The sequence below is a fragment of the Pantherophis guttatus genome, chromosome 2 (genome assembly GCF_059756535.1).
Source record: "Pantherophis guttatus breed Tessera chromosome 2, ASM5975653v1, whole genome shotgun sequence".
NCBI classification, from domain to species: domain Eukaryota; kingdom Metazoa; phylum Chordata; class Lepidosauria; order Squamata; family Colubridae; genus Pantherophis; species Pantherophis guttatus.
In genome coordinates, this window is record NC_142064.1 from 209,550,740 (window position 1) to 209,572,437 (window position 21,698).

The following is a 21,698-nucleotide window of genomic DNA, read 5'->3' on the forward strand; positions in this document are numbered from 1 at the left end:
GGTCTGCAAACCAGGCCTGCCGGGGCCAAAACAAAGCGATTAGAATGACCTCTGCATTCTTCTCCAGGATCTTCTGCACGACCCTTGATATTAATGGAATAGGAGGAAAGGCGTAAAGTCGGCCCGGAGGCCACTTGCAGCAAAGAGCGTTGGTGCCCTCGGCTTCCGGGGTCCAATACCTGGAGAAGAAATGAGGTACTTGAGCATTGGCTGGAGTAGTGAACAGATCTACTAGAGGCTGGCCGAAGCGGAGCACAATCTGATGGAAGAGAGCTGGATGTAGCTGCCACTCCGCTGGATCGATGGCGGTCCGGCTCAACCAGTCCGCCCAGATGTTGGAAGTGCCCGCTATGTGCTCTGCTTGTAGAGAAAGCAGGTGCCTCTCTGCCCAAAGAGCCAGTTGTGCGGCTTCGTCCATAAGAATCTTGGATCGAGTGCCGCCCTGTCGATTCACATGGGCCTTTGTCGTGACATTGTCTGTTCGTAAAAGAACATGATGTCCTGACAGTTGACTCTGGAAGTGATGTAGAGCTAAGTAGGCAGCCCGAAGCTCCAGCCAGTTGATGTCGTTGAGGAGATCCCTGGACGTCCAGCACCCTTGAGTGATCTGGAAGTTGAAGTGTGCACCTCAACCAAACAGACTGGCATCTGTGGTGACAATGAGACGGTGCAGTTCGTGAAAAGGAGACCCTTTTCTTAGACCTGTGGATGTCCACCATTGGAAGGATCTGAGTACCTTCGGGGGAACCCTGATACGTGTATTGGAGTTGCTGGTGCTCGCCTTCTGGCTTGGAAGGAGAAGCCATTGTAGAGGTCGTGAGTGTAATCTCGCCCAGGGAATGATTGACAAGTACGAAATCATTTGACCTAACAACTGGGATAGCAGAAGAAGAGGTGTCCTGTGGAGTGCCCTGACACGTTGAACCGTGGTTCTGATATTGTGGAGTCGTTCCTGTGACAGAAAGACTAGTCCTGTCACAGTGTTGATGTGGGCTCTGAGGTGGACCAATTCGGTGGATGGATACAGATGGCTCTTTGCCAGTTCACAGTGAAACCGTGCTGTTGGAGAGCAGAAATGGTCACCTGGAGATCAGTCTGAGCCTGTTGAAATGAGGAAGACTGAATTAGAATGTCATCTAGGTAACATTGTAATCTGACCGGGGAAGCCTGTAAATGAGCCACCACTACATCGAGAAGCTTAGTAAAGATGGGAGGGGTGGAAGAAAGTCCAAAGGGCATTGCTCTGTATTGATAGTGGGCCTCCCCATACAAAATCTGAGAAACCTCCTGTAGTATAGTCTGATAGGAACATGGAGGTAAGCCTCCGGGAAATCAATTGAAGACAAATAATCTCTAAATCTAACGCCGCCCAGGATGGAGTGCAGAGAATGCATTTTAAAGCATCTGTACCGGATATGGATGTCTAGACATTTCAAATCCAGAATGGCTCTGCTACCCACCGACTTTTTCTGCACCAAGAACAAAATAGAATAAAACCCGGTGCCCTGGTATTCCGAGAAAACCAGTTCAATAGCCCAAATGGAAAGAAGGTGCTAAATCTCCGCCTCCATTAAAGCTCTCTTGGAAGGATCAGGAGACCTTGAACATTTGATAAACCATTGTGGGGGTGTAAAAATGAATTCCAAGGTGACCCCGAGGGAGACCGTTTGGATGGCCCATGCATCAGTAGTCGTGGAACGCCACATGTTGGAAAGGTATGCGAGATGACCTCCAATGGGGACCTGAAGAGAAGGGGTATTATTTCCTGCGATAGGGACGAAACCCAGAGCCTCGAAAGGGTCATCTGGCCTGAGGCTGGCGTGTCTCTGAAGGGTTGTCTCTCCTGAGATCTGTCAGTCGCATGACTAAACTGTCTTGGAGGAGCCAGGGCCTGAAACCCGGGTTCAGTGGATCGAAAGGATTGCCTGCGATAGGGGAAGGTAGATCATCTATTCAAACGCCTGGATGTGAAAGGAAGGACCTTTTTCTTGTCCCTACCTTCAACCAGTACAGGATCCAAGGCCTCTCCGAAGAGGGATCCACCCTTGAAGGGGGCTGCAGCAAGATGCCACTTGGTCCTCATGTCCGCCTGCCAATGGCGCAACCAAAGCAGGCAACGTGATGTTGGAAGCCATAGCACATGAGGCGAATTTGGCTGAATTGAGGGTCACGTCTGCCATGTATTCAGTGGTGGCGATCATCTTATTGATGTCCTGATGTAAGCGAGCATCCTCTGGAGACGCCCTAGCCTGCATTTGTCGAAGCCATATGAGGGATGTCCTGGCGAAAAAGGAGGCCACCGTAGATGACTTGATAGCCCACGCGGCGGCTTGATGAGTCTTACGAGTAGATATCTCGGCCCGTCTGTCCTCAGTGAGAAGGTCCTCTGCAGCATCAGATGGAAGGATGCTGGAGGAGGTCAGGCTAGCCATAGGAGGATCAATAGAGGGAAACTTAAGGAGATCCTAAAATTCCTGTTCCACCGTGTGCAACTTTTTGTCCAGTCCACTTGGATTTGATATGGAACTGGGTTGGGTCCATTGACGCTGGACGGTATCCAGGAAGAGTTTCGGGGAAGGTACAGTCTCCTGCTCAGTTACTTTCTCAGTAAAGAGGCGAGTGTTGGAATCACAGGGATCCAAAGTTAGCGAGGTAGGCGTCGGGGAAATGTCCATGTTGGCGGTGATTTTGGCCTTGTGCAGCAGGGTTTTGAACAGCTCATGTCTGAAAAGACCCGTAGAAGGAGAGCTGACTGAAGAGGGATCCTCTTCGTCACCTGAAAGACTGTAATCGAAGGCCTCTTCCTCATCTAGGAACGATTGGTCACTGTGATGAGAATGTGAAGGAGAACGAGCAGTTACCGGAGCCTCGGTGGTCAGATGCGATGAAGCCCTGGAGGATTGGTTCGTTGGAACCGGAGCAGAAGAGGGAGCCAGAATACCCCTTTGGGTAAGGGCTGTGTCAATGCTTCTAGCCACAGTTTGTGCAATGAGATCACACATTTCTTGAGGTATGGAAGAATAGCCCCCTTCCTGGCGGAGCCCCGCCGCTGTAGGAGTGAATGTGGCAGAAGGTTGAGAAAAACAGGGTTGTTCAGTTGCAGATGGAGTGACATCTGGACCCTGTGCAAAAATTTCTCTCACAATGGACTGATGCTCCTGAGTCGCAGTCGTGATGTTTGGAGACCAAGAAGAGGTATCCTGCTGAGATAGTGAATCAGAGGTTTGCTCCGGAATAAGATTGGTTGGAACCGGCATAACTGCAGGAGGGGGGTGAATAATGGTCTCCGCCTGCTTTTTGGCTCTATCGAACTGTTTGTTTAAGGCCATGTGCCTCCTTTGGGCATCCCTTTCTGCAGCAGCAGAAGAGGTAGAAGGTGTGATAGGAGGTGAAGAGACTTCGGAGGAATGAGTATCTTTAGATTTGCCCTTGTGCAGAGAGGGTGCCTTGGCACTCCTTGTAGAACGACTGTGGTCTGCCATTTAAGTGAGAAAATGAAGCAATGAACTAATGAACTAATGAGCATATCAATCTGAGAAAAAGGCAGAGATGTAATTGTTGACAAAGAGATTCCTGGAATAAACAAAGGAAAGGAAAATGAATTAAAATAATCCCAATAACAACTGGGTAATCAATAGAAAACAATACCCATGAACAGCAGATGAGAAAATACAATGCTGAGTCACTTGTTCCAGGAAAACAAAATGGTGCCCACTGACCATACAGCTTTGAGGTGATAGAAAATGGTGGCTAATTAATCAGGAGCCGACAACACAGCTCTGCAGTAAAAGTAAAACGTAGCGAGGCGGCTAGGAGTCGACAACACAGCTCCGTAGTGCCCCAAAATAGTCAAAAAGATCAATGGCGCAGGACGGGCATCACCGCCCCTTTTGCACCAAAACCAGCCATTTGTAAGTAAACGGGACCGACAACACAGCCCCTAACTAAACAAAATAATCACTTCGCTGGCGATAATGGGAAGAGCTGAGCCCAGCAACACGGGGCTGTCCTCCATTCTCGCAGCGGGAGGCCAACAACAGAACTTCCCACATGCCCTCCAGTATCTCACGGTTTAACACTCGATGCGATGGAGGTGATTCGAGGCGCTGCCAGCAAAGCTGCTCCTCAGCTGATCGGCGGATCGCGAGCGATCTTCCACGCCGCCTAATATCCCTCTGCAATTGCTGAAAACCACAAAAGGGAAAAAAAAAATCCTGAAGCTGTGAAAAAAAAAATTCCTACACTAGAGAGTCCAAAGAGTGGAGCTCAAGAAAAACAAGTCTCAAAGGCTCGGACTGAGTAAGGAACTGGGGCTAAACCGGAAGAGGAGGTGTGTTTAGTCTAATTTCTTACTCAGTCTCTCGCCTATCAGACGAGGAATAACCCACTCGATGGACTCTCTGAGCAGCGCAAGGGAGAATTGCCAGATTTCAAACTTTTCTCAAATCAGATCTTTGTTGAGCTTCTGTCAGGGCCTTATCAGAGACAGATTCTCAAGAAAGAAGGCTGTCTGAGATGATCCCCTGAGTCCTCCATGCTAATTCAGCTAAGATAGCCAAAGTCAGTCTCCTGTTTGAATCACTAATGCAACTCTCTAGCTCAAATTAATGAATGGTAACACTGAATAATCAGATCCTCACTTGCAAGAGAGAGAACCTTGGGAAATAATGACTAACCTAGAATGTCTGGGCAACTTTGCAGTGTGAGGTTAGAGTAGAATAATGACAATCTCTAAGTTAAAGCTTTCTGTGTATCTCGCTGTCGAGAGCAACATCTACTATGTATGAAACTTGTTACCAGTAACCACTTGTAGCTTGAAGTCAGATTATTAAATAAATTCTTCTTTGTCTGGACTATGACAATTTTCTTGTGTTTTGCCCTTTGGAACTTCAGCTAGAGTTTAGACTGTTTTGGCTTTAGATTTTTGGACAAATTATTCTTATCTGCTTGTACAGTATGCGTGTCTCACTGACAGGGAATAACCCTTCTGGGAATTAGACCTTTCACTGTGTAAATACTCTTTTGTTGCAAACCTTGGAACAGGGCATCTATGGGGAATACAGTGAATCAGTAGTTTATCATCTTGACTAGATGGTTTCAGCTATGAATGTGTAAAACGGCTTAAGTTTGTTGTATATAGGAAAAAGTGGTCCTTTTATGCCACATAAAGGAATACCTAGTTTTTTTTATAATGTTTCTGTACACTATATCTGGACAAATGTTCCAGAGAAGAAAGCATTAGTGCACCACTTCCTTGCCAAAACTATTGGCAAAGTCTGTGAGATGTTTACATCTTGTCTATATTTTATAAGGTATGTAGAAGATTGTGATTTCAATGTTTTTTTATCTACTTAATTCTATTTATATTTATTTTAACAAGATAAATTTGGGGCATGGATCAAATCCATCAATAGTATACTCCAGATTTTTTAAAAAACAATAATTTGTATGCAGAACATATAATAAATACAGCTTAGAAACTTCTTTCTTGAAGCAGATCTGGTTAATACCTACCATGTGAAGATTCCTCACTTCAAGATTCTTATCACTGAAAAGAAATCAGTTACAAGGAATCATGAAAATTTATATAGAGAAATATAGGAACATGGTGGCTCATGTGGTTGGGACACTGGGCTGACAATCAGCAGACTCGTGTTCAAGACCTGGTTGCTGCCGCAGGATGGGGTGAACTCCCATCATATGCTCCAGCTCCTGCCGACCCAGCAGTTCGAAACTGGGTGACTACAAGTAGATAGATGGGTACCACTTCAGTGGGCAACTTAACAGGGACATGAAAGGAGCCCCATCCCCACTGGGCAATGGTAATGTCACTATTCAATCCAGAAGCACTTTGGTGCTCTCAACACAAATGTAGTAGTAGTAATATAGAATATAGAAAAATATATTTATAGCCAACTTTCAGGTTTATGGTTAAATATATGAATATGTACACTGAAATACACAGTTCTATGTACAACTAGGTATACAAAACTATTATTGAAACTTTGAAATCCCTTCCTCCTTTAAAATTTAAAAGATGCTAATGAATCCACATTTTCAAGCCAATGTGACTTGCTCAGGTTCATAATCTGAGCAATTTGTTGGGAAGTGGAATAGATTTTAGAATCTCCCAAGTCCCAACATTATTAGTTGCTGGGCTTGTTTGCTTTTTCACCCATCTCTATTCTATATATTACACTTTCCTTGAACTCTGAAGACTAACTTGCTCAATATGTCTTTTGTTAATCTACCAATCTTGTTTCCCAGCACTGCTGCCCTGGAAAAAGTCTCTGGCTCCTAAGAGCAGCATCATTAAGAGAGGGTGGCATAATCATAGTTATTATAAAGCACTTAGCAATGTTCAGTTGGTTCTTTCAATAGCCAAACATGCAAGAGCCTGTCATTTTACATGCAGATACTTTGTTCACAGGAGACAACTTAAGTTTAGGCTTATTGTTAAGAAAGAGGTCTGAACAGAGAAAAATTGAAGGGAAAAAAATACAAAATATTTCTCTTTTATTAGCATTACTATTTTTCATGTATATGGTATATTTGTGTCACATAAGATAGCAATTAACAACAGTTTAGAGAAACAAGGTCCTACCCAACATCCTCTAATTTGGTAAATACCTTAAATTCCAGCATTCATCACAAACTCATATTTGTCAAAAAAAATTCTTTATGAAGTGAAAGAATGGATAAACATGATTTGTTCCCATGAGGAATTTGAGCAAATAGGATGCTGGGATTAATTTGGTTAGACAATCACTAACTATATCTGAAGTTACAGATTGCAATAGATGTAATAGCTGCACATCTTCAGGATACCAGTAATAGGTTGCTCCCATGCTTTCCTATAAGCATTATTTTTTTTAAGTGAGTTCTCCTAGGATTATTTTCAAAATTTGAAAAGAAGTATTCAGAATAAGGGATTGAATCAAAGCCAAGGGGTATTTCCAACCTTCTCGCTAAGTCTTTCAATAAGATACCATAATCAAGGCTATCTAAAGCTACCCAAAAACCCTGGACTAACAGGGCCAGACTTCCCCATCTCTCTCCTGGATCATCCATCAGAGTGATCAATAACATCTCAGTGCCAAATTTGGATTTAAAAAGCCCAGACTAGAAAGGATTGAGATAAACTATTTCATCTAAGAGCTCCTATAAAAGTGTCATGGCTGTCTCCAACAACTAATTGAGAGTTATTAAAACCATTCAAGTCTAAAAATAGTTTTTTGATTTATAGTCTCAGCAGCATCTTCTTTAAGAAATAGAGAACTGATAGGTTATTCGCCAAACAGAATCTTTGAAGGTCCTTCAAAGCCAAGGAAAAACTAACAGGCAAGTAATGGTTCAGAACAGATCCAATAACATTATCCACTTCTTCAGGAGAGAAACAACAATATTAATGTTATTATATGGTGCATTGTTATAGTATTGAAATCAAATCTGACAGGAATTTGTATAGTTTTATCCATGGTTAAACTGCTCAAAATTCATAAATTAAATTTGTTTGAAGGACCATACCAACTGTTCAAGGGATCATTGGCGAATGGCTTGTCCTCTGCAGCTGTAATATTTCTTCTATTCCCTGACTGCTGCAGTTACAAGCATATGCTGCTTCCATCTGGATGTGCCCTAACTTGCATTTAAACTGCGTGTCCTCAAGATTTCATCATCCAGAGGTTCTCTGCATATTATGAAGGACAAATAGCAGAAAAACATAAAAACCACCTTATCAAGAACCAGCACACACAATTATTCCAAGTCAGCAAAGAGTAAGAAAACATCCCTCATTTATGTCTGGAATCCCACAGGATGCAGCATTCTCTATGGTAGATTGGTTTATTGTAATGTGATCTCCCTCCTGCAGGCAGCAACATTTTGCAACTCTTCAGCCTTCCTCACTGGCAAATGCATAATTTCTAAGGCCCACTTCTATGGAGCCCAAGAAGACCCTGTGCCCTCATGAATGTTATAGATGTGCAAGATCAAAGATTTGAATTCTTCAGATCACTTCCAAGATCACCCTTGATAGTTCAGTCTGGATCATCTGCTAAACAGGTGACCAGACAGTATATCACTAAAAGAATCCCTCTTTATCCAGAACAAAATGCATCTACTTCAATCTTGTAAAATAAAATACATGTACTCAAAACTTTGCAAATAAGCTACTCTGCAAATAAACAATTGGGAGTTCAGCAGAGACTTATTTTCTCCCCAATGTGCTAGACCAGAAAACTTTCTTTTCCACAAAACATTCTTATAATTAACCTCTCTCATCCATAATTGCTAGCAACTTTCTAAACTGCCATTTATTTATTTATTGGTTTTTGTTTTGCTACAATAAATCTTATACCACATTCATGTTTTTCAAAAGTTCTCTAATGCTCTTGATCATGTTACTGGCTTACATACTCCTTGGCCTTGTTGTAACTGTTGTAGATGTTCCTGCTTTTTGTTCCCATATACATTATTTAATTTGGCAGGAATTGGTAATCAGACAGAAAATGGCTGCAGACCCAAAAAAAGAAAAAGGCTCAATCAATTAAAGGATCTGTCTGTATAAGGTCTGTATAAAATACTGTCTGTATAAAGTATACGAGTTGACAGTATCATTCAAAAAAACCATGAGCAATGTGCTATTATCTCCAGAACTGCATTGTTTTCTTAACATCATATCATTGTCAAAGTGATAAGTTCTATAATACCTCAGAATTTACAGTCATCTTACATTATTTAAATACTTCGTTCCCTGCACATGCAGTTCCATTTCTCTTCTCTACATAAACTTTTCTCAGATTCTCAATAATACTGTGATTGCTTAAAACTGGAAGCTCATCCGAAACCGTCTTTATGAATGTCAGATCAATCTGGAATCATTAGCTTTTATTGGCATTAGTTGTTCTGGAATTGACTGTAGTATAAATAGGATGACCAATGTTTTATTTTATACGAATTTTGTGGGAGGGAGAAAACTTCCATCCCTTCCCTCTTCCTCATTGAAGTGAACAATGACTCAGACTCCTCCCCCTCTAAACTGGTGATTCAGACTCCTCCCTCCTCCAACTTTTTCTATTCTAACCAACTGCAATTAGCTGCAATCAAGGGCTAGGAAAGCGAGACTGAGAAAGGAAAAATAAGCTGTCTTGAATCTCTTCTGTTCACATTCTTTCAAGGCAATCAATAGTAAGATTATCAGGTACATAACACTTGTGACTTGGGGCAAAATGTGAAAACACTAAACTAAATTGTGCAGATATAAAAATCAAATAAAATATAACTTGACAACAACTAACCCTAGATTTCATGACAGAAGGATGTCACGGAAAATGAAAGTGATATCCAAATTAAAATCTATATTTTGTCAATATGGATTCTAAGTTAGGACTACCAGATTTATGTTTTAATGTGACCTGATACTCAAATTTGATAGCTCTAATTAATTTTGCTGCATATTAATTCAGGGCTTTAACAGGTGAAAGACATCTATCTGACCTCATTGGCCTTAAAAATGCTAAACAGGTCAGATCAGATTAGTATTTGGATGTGAGACCTCCAGGATATGAAACTTTGAAGTAAAAATAAAATTTCAAAAGGAGATAAAGATAAGCTGATCTTTCCTCACTAAATAGTATTTTGGATACTAGACTACCAATTCACTTTCATTCTCTTTAAACACAGAAGGCCGATGATCCAGGACCACAAACCCATAATGTAAATATTACCTGAAGAAAAATATATAGCTTTAAAAATATATACGCTATATACTTATACATATTGATTGAGATTGCTTAAGTGCCATCAAGTCGATGTAGACTCTTATCCACAATACAGGTCAATTTTCTCCAGGACAACTTTTAGGTTTTACAAAGAATGGTGCACCAATCTCTACTATGCTTGAGTCCATCTTGTTGCTGATTGTCTTTCCTTCCATCTCTTCCAACATCAGAGCCTTCTTCATAAAATTCAAAGTAGGATAATTTCAGCATGACCATTTGTCCATCAAGTGAGAACTCAAGGTTGATTTGTATGATGCAGAGGTAGGATTTGAGAGAACATATGCTGCCCATGGAATGGTCAGATAAGAGGGAGCACAGCCCACAGTGGCATAATAGTTACAGCAAGAGGCTCAGGTAGAAACCCTCCCTAAGTTATTGGGCAATAAAGATGACAGCAGGAGAACTGTACTTTCAGACTTGAAAGATTATGCTAATGTAGCTTTGTAATAAATTATATGGCCATATTTCCTGTCTGGTCTGCCTAGTGAGGCTGACATCAGATGATCCAATTGTTTTCTTGATTATTCTCAGGAGTCTTCAACAACATCAAACTTCAAAAATATCAATATCTGTCCTACTATTTCAAAGTCTGACTTTCACTTCTACTGTATAGAGTGACATAGGAAAATTTACACACACACAAACACACACATATTTATAGTCTGCCTGAAGAATATTTAATCCTATATTGAACCAAGTTTAGATAGGATTTTTTCCAGAGAAATTTGCTGTTTGGAAAGTGGGTGGGAACTGACCATATAATGGAATTCCTATTATGGTTTTAACCCATGCATCCCATATAATACAAACCAACTTGGTAGTTGGTAGCTAGTTCCAAGACCAAGTGGCTGTGGATGCCGGCATCCCGGGATCTGGAGGTTCCATCCTTAATGATCGGAGGTGAAACCCTTGCTCCCTCCGACAGGGTCCGCAACTTGGGTGTCCTCCTGGATTCTCGGCTGTCTTTAGATGACCATCTGACGGCCGTAACCAGGGGGGCCTTCGCACAGGTCTGTCTTGTGCGCCAGTTGCGCCCGTTCCTAGACCGGGATGCCCTCGCCATGGTCACTCACGCCCTTGTTACCTCTAGGTTGGACTACTGTAACACCCTCTACATGGGCTGCCCTTGGGATGTGTCCGGAGGCTTCAGCTAGTCCAAAATGCAGCCGCGCGGGTAGTTACGGGGACGTCTAGATACTCCCGTGTAACACCTCTCCTGCGTGAGCTGCACTGGCTACCGGTGGCACTCCGGATACGTTTCAAGGTGCTGGTGCTCACCTATAAAGCCCTTCATGGCTTAGGCCCGGGGTACTTGCAGGACCATCTCCAGCCGTTCTCCCATCGTCCTGTGCGCTCTCACAGAGTCGGCCTCCTCAGGGTGCCGTCAGCCAAACAATGTCGGCTGACGACCCCCAGGGGGAGGGCGTTCTCTGTGGGAGCCCCGAGCCTCTGGAATGGATTGCCCACTGAGCTCAGGACAGCCCCCGACCTTCTTTCCTTCCGTCGCAAGCTGAAGACGTGGCTCTTCCGCCAATTAAACTGATCCGTTTGGGGGTACACTGGTATAATTTTAAATCATTTTTAATTGGGTTACTGATTTTAATTTGGTATTGTATTGTGATTTGTATTGAAGTTGTCATTTTGTAAGCCGCCTTGAGTCCCTAGGGAGAAAGGCGGCATATAAATCGCAATAAATAAATAAATAAATAAATAAATAAATAAATAAATAAATAAATAGTAGTTAAAATATTGGACTAGAACTAGGGAGGCTAGGTTCAGATCCATCTTAAGAGCCATGGTGGCGCAGTGGTTAAAATGCATTACTGCAGGCTATGTCTGATGACTGCCGGCTACCAGCAATTTGGCAGTTCGATTCTCACTGGCTCAAGGTTGATTCAGCCTTCCATCCTACCAAGGTCGGTAAAATGAGGACCCAGATTGTTGGGGACAATATATTGACTCTGTAAACTGGGCTGTAAAGCATTATGGAGCGATATTTAAGTCTAAGTGCTATCGCTATCTTCAGCAATGGAATTTCACTGCAAGATTTCAACAGCCAATCTTGCTTAGCACAACCTATCACAAAGGATTGTTAGAGAAACATTTTGTAGGAAACTCTGCAATCTACAGTGCCTTGATTTCCTGGAGGAAAGATGCAATATAGAGCTAACAAATTATAATCTACAGTATTTTGAAAGAAGTCAGTGACTAATCTGAAGATTCATTTTTGCCAGTTAAGAATGGAAAGCCCATTTTTACAACCCCACTATATCATCAATCATTATACCACAACTGTTACTGGCTATAATGTGCATGATCCTACACACTACCTGCAGCAAATGGGGGGTGGGGGGAAGGAGTTGGGAAAACAAGCATTAAACAAAAGAGCATTCATTCCTAAAGTGATCTTGACAATTCCACTGCTATCCTATCACTATCTTGCAAATCATTTGTAAATCTGCAGCAGGCACAAACACCATAATGGATTTTATTCACAGCTCCAGAATCCTAGATCTGGAGAGCACTTTAACCACATAGGCTGTCAAACTCCCCAGCTCAAACTGAGCACAAGCTATTCAGACACTCAAAATATTGTGGCTAAATAAGAATCTTACTTTAACCACATTGTCCTCTGCATTAACAACACAATGCAATCCCCTCTTACATCTATTGCCATTTAAAGTTGGTGTTTCTTTTTCCAATGACTGAACAAATACCTTGTTTTGTATTTTTCAGATTTGGAGCTAAATTTGGAACTATTGGGCTATTTGTTCCTAAAGTAATTGACTGTTGACATTACCAGCGTTCCAGGCCCTAGAAAACTTTTCTTTTTTATATAGATAAAATTTGTATTTTTATTATAACACATATATGACATTCACATAACATACAACAAACTTTTCAGTGGAACTCTTACAGAAGTCAAACCTGTGACCTAGATACAGTTCCAGACAAACCTCTTTTCTCCTCTGCCCAAGCCCTATCCACTGAACCACTCCAGGATCCCAGTCACATCGCTGAATATTGAAGGGATCCTATAGAAATTATTGTACTTTTTCTAAGTATATTTTCACCCCCCTAAAAGAGGGTGAAAATTTGGATGCATCTTATACACTGAATGTAGCCCCGCCTAACCACCGGCCCCCACCCTTTGGTCATTTTCTGTCTCCGTGTGTTGCGTTTTCAGCCTCTGCACACTGTTTTAGGCCTGTTCCAGGCTGCGAGGATCGCCATAGCATATTGCTGCCTCTGTGCCTTGAGTTTTTAGCTTCCGTGCGTCACATTTTTGGCCTCCACACATTGCATTTATGGCCTCCGAATGCTCCAGTTTAGACCAATTGCCATAGCACATAGCCACCAATTGCCGCCTCTGTACATTGCATTTTCAGCCTCTGTGCATTGCATTTTCGGCCTCCGCACACTCCATTTTTGGCCTCCGCATGTCGTGTTTTCAGGGGCTGGGGATAGGCGGCAGCAGTCCCACCAGGAACCACCCAAAAATGCAACATGCAGAAGCCAAAAATGGGGCGTGTTATGCTGAAAACATAACACATGGAGGCAGCAATCAGTGGCAATGTGCTGTGGCGATTCCTGCCGCCTGGAACAAGTCTAAAATGGAGCATTTGGAGGCCAAAAATGCGAAACACAGAGGCCAAAAATGCGAGGCACAGAGACAGCAATGGTCTGTGGCAATCCCTGCAGCCTGGAACAGCTGATTGGGGGTATTGTGGGAAGCCGATCCACCCGCCAATCAGCTATTCATGCTGAATCAGGCTGCGATAATGTGCTGAAGCTGACCAGGCTGTTTGCTATTTGCTGCAAGGACACTAGCCAGATGAATACCAATGGATGCTGGTAGGCAGAGGCAGAATTTTTTCTTCTTGTATTCCTCCCCAAAAACTAATGTGCGCCTTATACACTGAAAAATACAGTATACTATAGAAATTATACTAGGTGAGAAAGACTTGTATGTAAATAATCCTGAGTATCCCCTGGCTACTGATTGTCAGCAAAAAGAGCTGTAAAGAATGCACCCACCAAATATGACTCAGAAACAATAGCCTCTCTCAAGTAAATGTGTCATATTTACTGTGTGATGTTTTGCATTCCAGTCTGGATCTCTCCATTGTATTCAAATGACATTACAGATTTCTTTTTCAGCATTAAGATTACATTGGGAGGAGAAGAGGGGCTAGCTCTTTAAGAAGCCACTCAGTGTCATCTCAAATTACAAGATGTGTGGCAAGTAAATTTAATAATCATAATTTTAAAAAGCACCAAGTATAGACAAAACTGAACCATAACAATTTTTTCAGTTTGCAATGACAATAGTCTATAGTCGTAAGAGTTTCTGCAGCAGCAGGTACTAATGAGATATTATTGTTATGGTAATGTTTTGGACCACTGTTCCCGCAAAGGAAATCAACCTTGCTATGGGGAAAGATTGGAGCTGGGTATATGTATCTTAAAATAAATGCAAGAGTTATGTGGAAAAGAAAACAACTAATCAGTTTGGTTATCTGAGAACAGTCCCTAAATGTCTATTTATTCTGCAAATTTATTCAGACCTCTGGGTTCAATATATTATATGGTGGTATAGACTGATACTCTCTGAAGATAAATGATTAAAGCTTTTTTTTTTTTTGGCAATCTTCAATTATCTTAGCAAATTACCCATGCATATTGAGAAGCACCAGGGAATATTTATACTTCTGGTTTTAGCACCAACACTTTCTTTGAACTGAAAAAAGCCCGTACATTTTAAGCAGCAAAAAATACTTCTTAAGATAATATTCTGGGGTTTTCCCTTCTTTCAACAGCTTTTTAATGTGGTTATTCAGGGTGGTTTTTATGACATCATCTACCCTTTCTATTTAGAATAATGACTTCTACTGTCTGCCAAGAGGTTTGAAATTACCTGTGAAATACATTTCCCTAGGCAGAGGCTGAAGAAGCATGTAAATTATCCAATGTAATGGACTCTGCATTCTCTCTTTTTCAGTCACACATACTCCCACAAGTCACATACCTTTCAAAAAGTTCAGAGGAACTATGCTATAAGAATCCTGAGCATTTGATGAGTGATAACAATGTTGCTGAATTTTCCCAGGATGATCCTAATTCTCATACATAATCACAACCTCTTAAAAAGATAAAGGTAAAACAATACATTAACATGGAAAAAGAGATTACATATTTTAAAAACTATGCTCCTTGGAGAGGTAAGAAATCCAGGCACAATTTTCATAAGAAGCCTGAAGTCAAATATTCAATGATTGATGCTTTGGTTTACCTAGTTAATTTACAAAATCTGAATATTTATTCAATTTATAAGGTTGCCCAGCTCCATCCCAACTCTAGTTGACGTGCAGTATTGAAATAATACAGAAGAACAACAAATACAAGCAAACTGCAGTTTTTAATTTAATAAATCATCCAGAATCACTTGTGTATAAAATGGGCAGCCATATAACTTTTTTTACTAAATAAATAATAAATATCTGGAGAAAAATAACGCAATCTCTCATCACCAAAGGGGACTGGCACCTGCTCCAGCTCAAGGCCTAGGGAAAAGCCAGGTTTTAAGAGGTTGTTTAAACAAGATTAAGGAAAAAGTTGCAAAATTATCTAAGATGATGTTACAAAGGATAGATGCAGAATAGAGGTCTGGGTGGTATATGCTTGGAATTTTTTATTTTGATTATCATATCTATATAATGCTTGGAATAGACATTATAGCCACCAGACCTATGTTCTTGTTCATAAGTGTGGTTGTGGAGATAATAACCCTCAGGAAAGTATATAACCCATCAGACTAGCCCATAAAGACAGAATGGCAGTAAATAAACTCAAGATTGTTTTGCCTTTGATATAATAAGTAGGGGGAAAGAAATTCTGCCAGGCTTCCAAAATTCTGTTCTTATATATTGTAAGAATAGATTCTTGAGGTGTCTGTTTCCTGACCTATCTTCTCATGGGCCACATTTCAGATTCACAATCTAAGTCCAATTTTGGTAACATTCCTCCACCTGAACCTATGGACTGTCAGCTTCAAGCCATGATTCATCTGAGGAGGCTAATCAACCATAGGAAACTCCTGATCAGCTGAAGTAGTTAAATGATAAGGAACAACCCCCAAGCCCCAGATCTCAATGCATGCAGTAGCAAGCAGAGCAACATTATTCAATGAGACTCCTCAAAAAGCAAAGAATGAGGTCTGAGTACTTGAAGCCAGCTACCTGGAGAGGGAGATTTATGTAACTGTTTTGCCTTCAGCCTTTGTTGGAATTCCATCTCATTCCTAGGTTTTCTTGCACTTGAATCTTTGGTTGTTGGATATGCTAATTACCCGACTATGTTCTTTGACTCCTGGAATTAATTTGGCCATTCTATGGCTGCTTGAATTTCAAATAGATTTATTCAGGCAAGCATTGTTTAAAAGATTTTGATTTACAATCTTGTCCACTGTTAACTGCTACATTGTAGTAAATAGTTCAACTCCTTAGCAATTGTGTCTATGTGTGTGTCTCCAATCTCAGGCAGAGCATGGCTTACTTTACAGGTCTGACAACAATCCTGAAAGCCTCACCATTGTCAATTTGGAGAGGCATCAAACCTTGTCATTGATCATGGAAATGGTATCAGATCCACAAGCCACTTCAATGCCTGTTCAGCATGTTGAACAACATGCTGAACATTGTTACAGAATCAACAGCAAGTGGATATACAAATACAAAACCTGTACAATGCCATAGGACAACTAACACAGTCTTTGGGAGCAGGCTTGCCTGAGCCAGGAGCAGGACAGGAAGTTGCAACCCAACAATTTCTTCTTTGCTATCATGGGATATTGCCAGAGACGTTTGGTGAACCTCTGGATCAATTTCTGATTTTGACACAATGCAAGATTCAGTCTGAATTGTTTATGGCAGGTTGGCTCAAATTCCTAGAAGATGCAACAAAGTGACTTTTGTTCTGAGTCCACTGAAAAAAGGAGCAACTAAATGAGCTGTGTTCCTCATTGAGTGCAATAATCTGTCATTGGACCATTACAGATAGTCCTCAGTTAACATCCATTCATTCCGAAATCATTCATAGTTATGATGGCACTGAATGGGGAAATTTATGACTGATCCTCAAAGTTGCAGCCACCGCAGCACTTTGCAACTGACTCACAATAATGACAGTTGCAGTGTACCATGGTCACATAAATACCATTTGTGACATTCTTTGGCTGCTCCCAATAAGCAAAGTCAATGGAGAAACCAGCAAAAACTTGCAAATGGCAATCATGTGACATTGTGTTTAACAACTGCAAGGGATTTGCAAATGGAACTGCCATCATAAATCAGACTTATGATGGCACATTGTATGATTGCATCATTTAGCAATGGAATACCCATTGCAATTACTATCATTAAACGAGGATTACCTGCACTAGAACTTCACGCAAAGATTTAGAGTTACATTTGAAGATCTGGCTAAAAAAGCAACTTTAGATTTATAATCTGAAACAATGCAGATTCTGGATTTTTTGGCTCTGAAATGTGCCTGACCAGTTTTGAGTAAGACTTGCTGATAAACTAAGAGATGAGTTAGTGAGAAAAGGCATCCACCCTCCCCGAAAGTTGAAAAAGCTGCTCCAACATTGTGTGATGTTTGGAAGAATTGAGTCATAAAGGTATATTAAGGGGAGATTTCACAGACTCTGTTCACATCTACCCTATCTCCCAATGTGCTGGAGAATCATGCAAATAGAAATAGTAAAAAGATCACCATGCCCAGCAAAGAAATACACTAGAAACATTAACATTAGTTTATTTTAAACCTTAGCCAAGACTGCCACTACTAAAGCACATCTCCCAAAGTTAACTTCAAAAAGTTAGCTGTAATCTGTGTATGGCACTTAGCAAGCAGGCTAAATGGCAAGCAAATGCCTGAATCATTCCAAAGCTTCACATTCGGGAACCTTTGTAGGCTTTCTTCTCAAGAGCTTGGCCGAGGATGCCTCAGACAATTAAGACCAACTAAGGCAACCAACAATAGGTAAATGCATTTTATTCTGCTTTTGTTCAGACTTGGATTTAGAAATAAAACTTTTGGCTCTTACAGAATCAGAATAAAAGTTTTGTTTGCCCCCCTAAACCTCTGGCATCTACACATATATTTACTATACCCAAGAAAAATAATTATTGAGAGCGGTTCATGATTATGAACTCAATATTGTGGCAATTAGGGATCACTATCCAACCTCTTACCACAGACCTACTGAACAACTTTCAAGAAACACACATTTTCATGGAATTGGGCTTGAAAGGCACACACAACTTGATCAGAATTAAACAGGAGCATGAATATTCTACTGCTTTTGATGACTGCAAATTTAATAACTACAAATTTGAATGTTCTATAGATTATCTAACTTTCTGCAATCTTCCTCATGAATGTAATGATACTCTTTTTTTTCATATTTTTGACTTTTTTTTCAATTGGGGAAATGTGCATTTGACCTTTCCTGGCTAGATTATTTGGGTTACAATATAGAAGGAGTAAAAATCCAAACTCTCATGACAAATGCCTACACAGATGAAGGATGTCCAGCATTTTCTGGCCGTTGCAAATTTCTGTAGAAAGTTAATCCCTAATTCTACAGTGCACACAAAGTTGCTATTTCAACTCTTTAAAAAGATATTCAAATGATCTACTTAAGTGTCAGCAGAATTTCAAAAATTGAAAATCCTTTTCTCTTTCCAATTGCTAATCAAATATCAGCCCCCGTATTCTTTTGTAGAGGTAGCTCTCAGTTAATGACCACCCATTCAGCAACCGTTCAAAATTACAACAGAGCTGAACAAGTGGTGGTTAGGACCAGTCCTCGAAATTCCAGACAGCCCAGCAAACCCATAGTGATGTGATTACAATCTGGGTACTTGGCAACCAACTTGCACTTACAGCAGTTGTGGTATCCTGTGATCATTTCATCCTGATTGGCAACCTTTCCTGCTAGCTTCCGACAAACAAAGCCAATAGGGAAAAAGGCAGGGAAAGTTATAAATTGATTTAATTAGTCTCCCCATCCTGTGCACCTTTATTTATCTTACTGTGCTCCCTGACCACCCATACACCATTGCATACCCTCCCCCACCCAGGACTAGTCATCCCACCTCCCCTTCCACTCACACCTCAGTCCGCCACTCACACACACCCAAAGCACCTTCTCCCACTTGGCAACCCCCCCCCCAAAGTCCTACTGCACTTAAACTGTGCCTATCCAACCACCCGTGCACCGTCTTGCTCCTCTTCCCATCAGGCAGCAGCTACTCACCTGTTTGCCATCTCCATCCTGTTTGCCATACTCACCTGTCACATGTCTGGGACTTGCAACTTCTTGGCTTCTCCACTGACATGGGTTATTTGAAGCTGGCAGGAAGTTGCAAGGTCACTTAACAATGCCAACAGGGACTGCCAAGATTGCCATCACTAAGCAATGTAGTTATATTACATCAGACTTTACAATCACATCACTTAGAGATGAAAATTCATATGTTATGGATATGTATTCCTGGACAGAAATAGCCTGGCCATGGTCTCTCCTGCATTGCTAGGATTAAAACTGGATTAATATAATGTGTGCTAAATGGTTCTGACTTTAGGAATGATCAAAAAGTGATTACTAGTGTAACATACAGCAACTTAATTAGTGTCTGGTCTGCTTTACATTCATGTTACACTTGCACTACAAAGTGTGTGCCTGCTGTTATGAAGAAGGCAGATTCAAGGAGTTAGTATGAAATAATTGTGGACCCATTATTTCTCCAATTTTAGAAACTTCTAAGTCACTAACAAGCTTCAGGGGAAAACTTGTTCTCCATTCCAAAGCTTGCAGATAGCTACATAGTATTACTGACATAGATTGGGGCTTCCCTATAGACTTAAACTCTGATATATTGCAAGGATATTTTAAAAATCCATCTTATGTTGGCCTTCTTCAAACATTAACTCATCCTGAGATTTAACTTCTTAGCAAATTGTTTTAGCCTATTTCATGATTACTGCAAACAGCTTTAGGATTCCTATTAATAAGCATTTATAAATCCTATTACTAATGGCAATAATATACAAATAAAATTCTTAAAAACCCCGAGTTTGATTTTTGTGGAATGCAAATTAAAGCAATATAAAATCACAAATACAATGAAAAAGCTCTTCACTAGAACATGAACATCTAAGAGCAATCTATTATTCCTCTGAAGCTAAATCCTGAAACAAATTCCAAAGATACAATGCCATAGTAAATCATTTTGCTACCTGAGGCAAAAATCCAGACAGTGTCTATAAAAAAACCTTCACAAACATCATCTCCAGCTTTACTTCAAGATTCATATTTTGTATTACCAGTTTCTAAAATTACCAGTCACCTCAAAATAGGGTAGTACTGATAATGGAAGTAAATAAATGAATTTCTTCACATGGTTATTTGATTGTAGGCATATCTTTTGTTCATCTGCAATTCTCAGGACTCACTATTCCCACTTCCCTACAAAACGTCTGTATGTCTAATTTTCTCAAAAAGCTGCTAAAAAGAATACTGAAGAATTAGCTCTGTTGAAAAATCGAATTCATCTACAGCCTAAACTGGCAGAGTATTAAGTTAAGGATTCTACTTCCAAGAAAGGAAAGGAGAAAAAATATCTTCCTTCTCAGTCTGCCTTTACTTCCTAACCCAAGGTAATAACTCTTTTGCATCCTATCCCAGGCTAGATAAAGTCACATCTTTCAAATGAAACACAAATAAGGATGTTATGATGGCATAATACAAAATTCTGCACAGCGAAGTGAGGAATAAGCATTCATCCAAGCAGGAATTGTGATCAGATCCAGATTTTCTGTCAACATAACTTGGCTATTCAACGTACTATTTTGCTTCTTTTTATGACAGAGTTCTCTCTCTCATTAATGCAAAATGATGAAATTATCAAGATGGCTGAAGCCAAGTTAAACTATAAGTGTTAAAGCAGGGGTTTCAAACTCAAGGCCCAAGGGCCAGATCCAGCCCATGGGGTGCTTAGATCTGGCCCTTGGGGCCACCCTGGAAACAGCAAAGGACCAGCCTGCGTTGCCTCTGCCAGCAAAAACGGAGTTTGGGAGGACCATATGCGGACTGCGACAGCCCCCCACTCCCGAGCTCCATTTTCACTGGCTGAGGACTAGCAAAACAAACTAAAAACAAAACAAAAGGAGAAATGTTTCCACTTTTGCATTTGAGCATGCAAGAAGGGACAGGAAAGGAGAAAGGGAAAGAGGAAAGAGAAAGAAAAATAGGGGAAGAGGGGAAGAAAGAAGAAAGGAGAATGAAGAGGGAAGGAAAAAGAAAAGGAAGGAAGGAAGGAAGGAAGGAAGGAAGGAAGGAAGGAAGGAAGGAAGGAAGGAAGGAAGGAAGGAAGGAAGGAAGGTAGGTAGGTAGGTAGGTGTTGTGGTTCGCCAGCAGCCTACAGAGCTGGCAACGGAGTCGGACAGCGATGAGGCTGAGGAAGAACATGGGCCAGTCCTGGAGGCTGGGGAAGGCTCGGATGAGGGCTCTGCGTCGGAGGCAGAGATGGGGCCAGGGCCATCAGGGAGTGATGTGCGGACTCCAGAGCCTGCAGAGGCTGACAGTAGAGAGGCAGAGGAACAGGAGGATCCTGTTCCTAGTGCATGCATGAGAAGAGCTGCCAGAAGGCAAGAGCAGCTAAAGCAAAGAGGACGACTCAGGAGTAGGCCAAGAGATGATTGGCCCCTCCCATAAGACTTAAAAGACCAGCAACGGCTCTTGGGCTCTCTGTCGGAAAACAACGTTGATAGTATTGCTGGACTTATGTCTTGACGGCGTCTTCTGCTTTTGAACTTTTGCCAAGAGAAGCCTTTGGCAGTTTGCCT

At 41.2% G+C, this 21,698-nt stretch overlaps 1 protein-coding gene and 1 pseudogene across 2 annotated transcripts in view; both read right to left on the minus strand.

Moving 5' to 3' along the window:
• CACNA2D2 (calcium voltage-gated channel auxiliary subunit alpha2delta 2) overlaps positions 1 to 21,698 on the minus strand; it is a 676,129-nt gene that overhangs the window by 637,230 nt on the left and 17,201 nt on the right. The gene's annotated exons all lie outside the window — the stretch shown is intronic.
• On the minus strand, positions 1,528 to 3,354 carry LOC148115505 (uncharacterized; annotated as a pseudogene).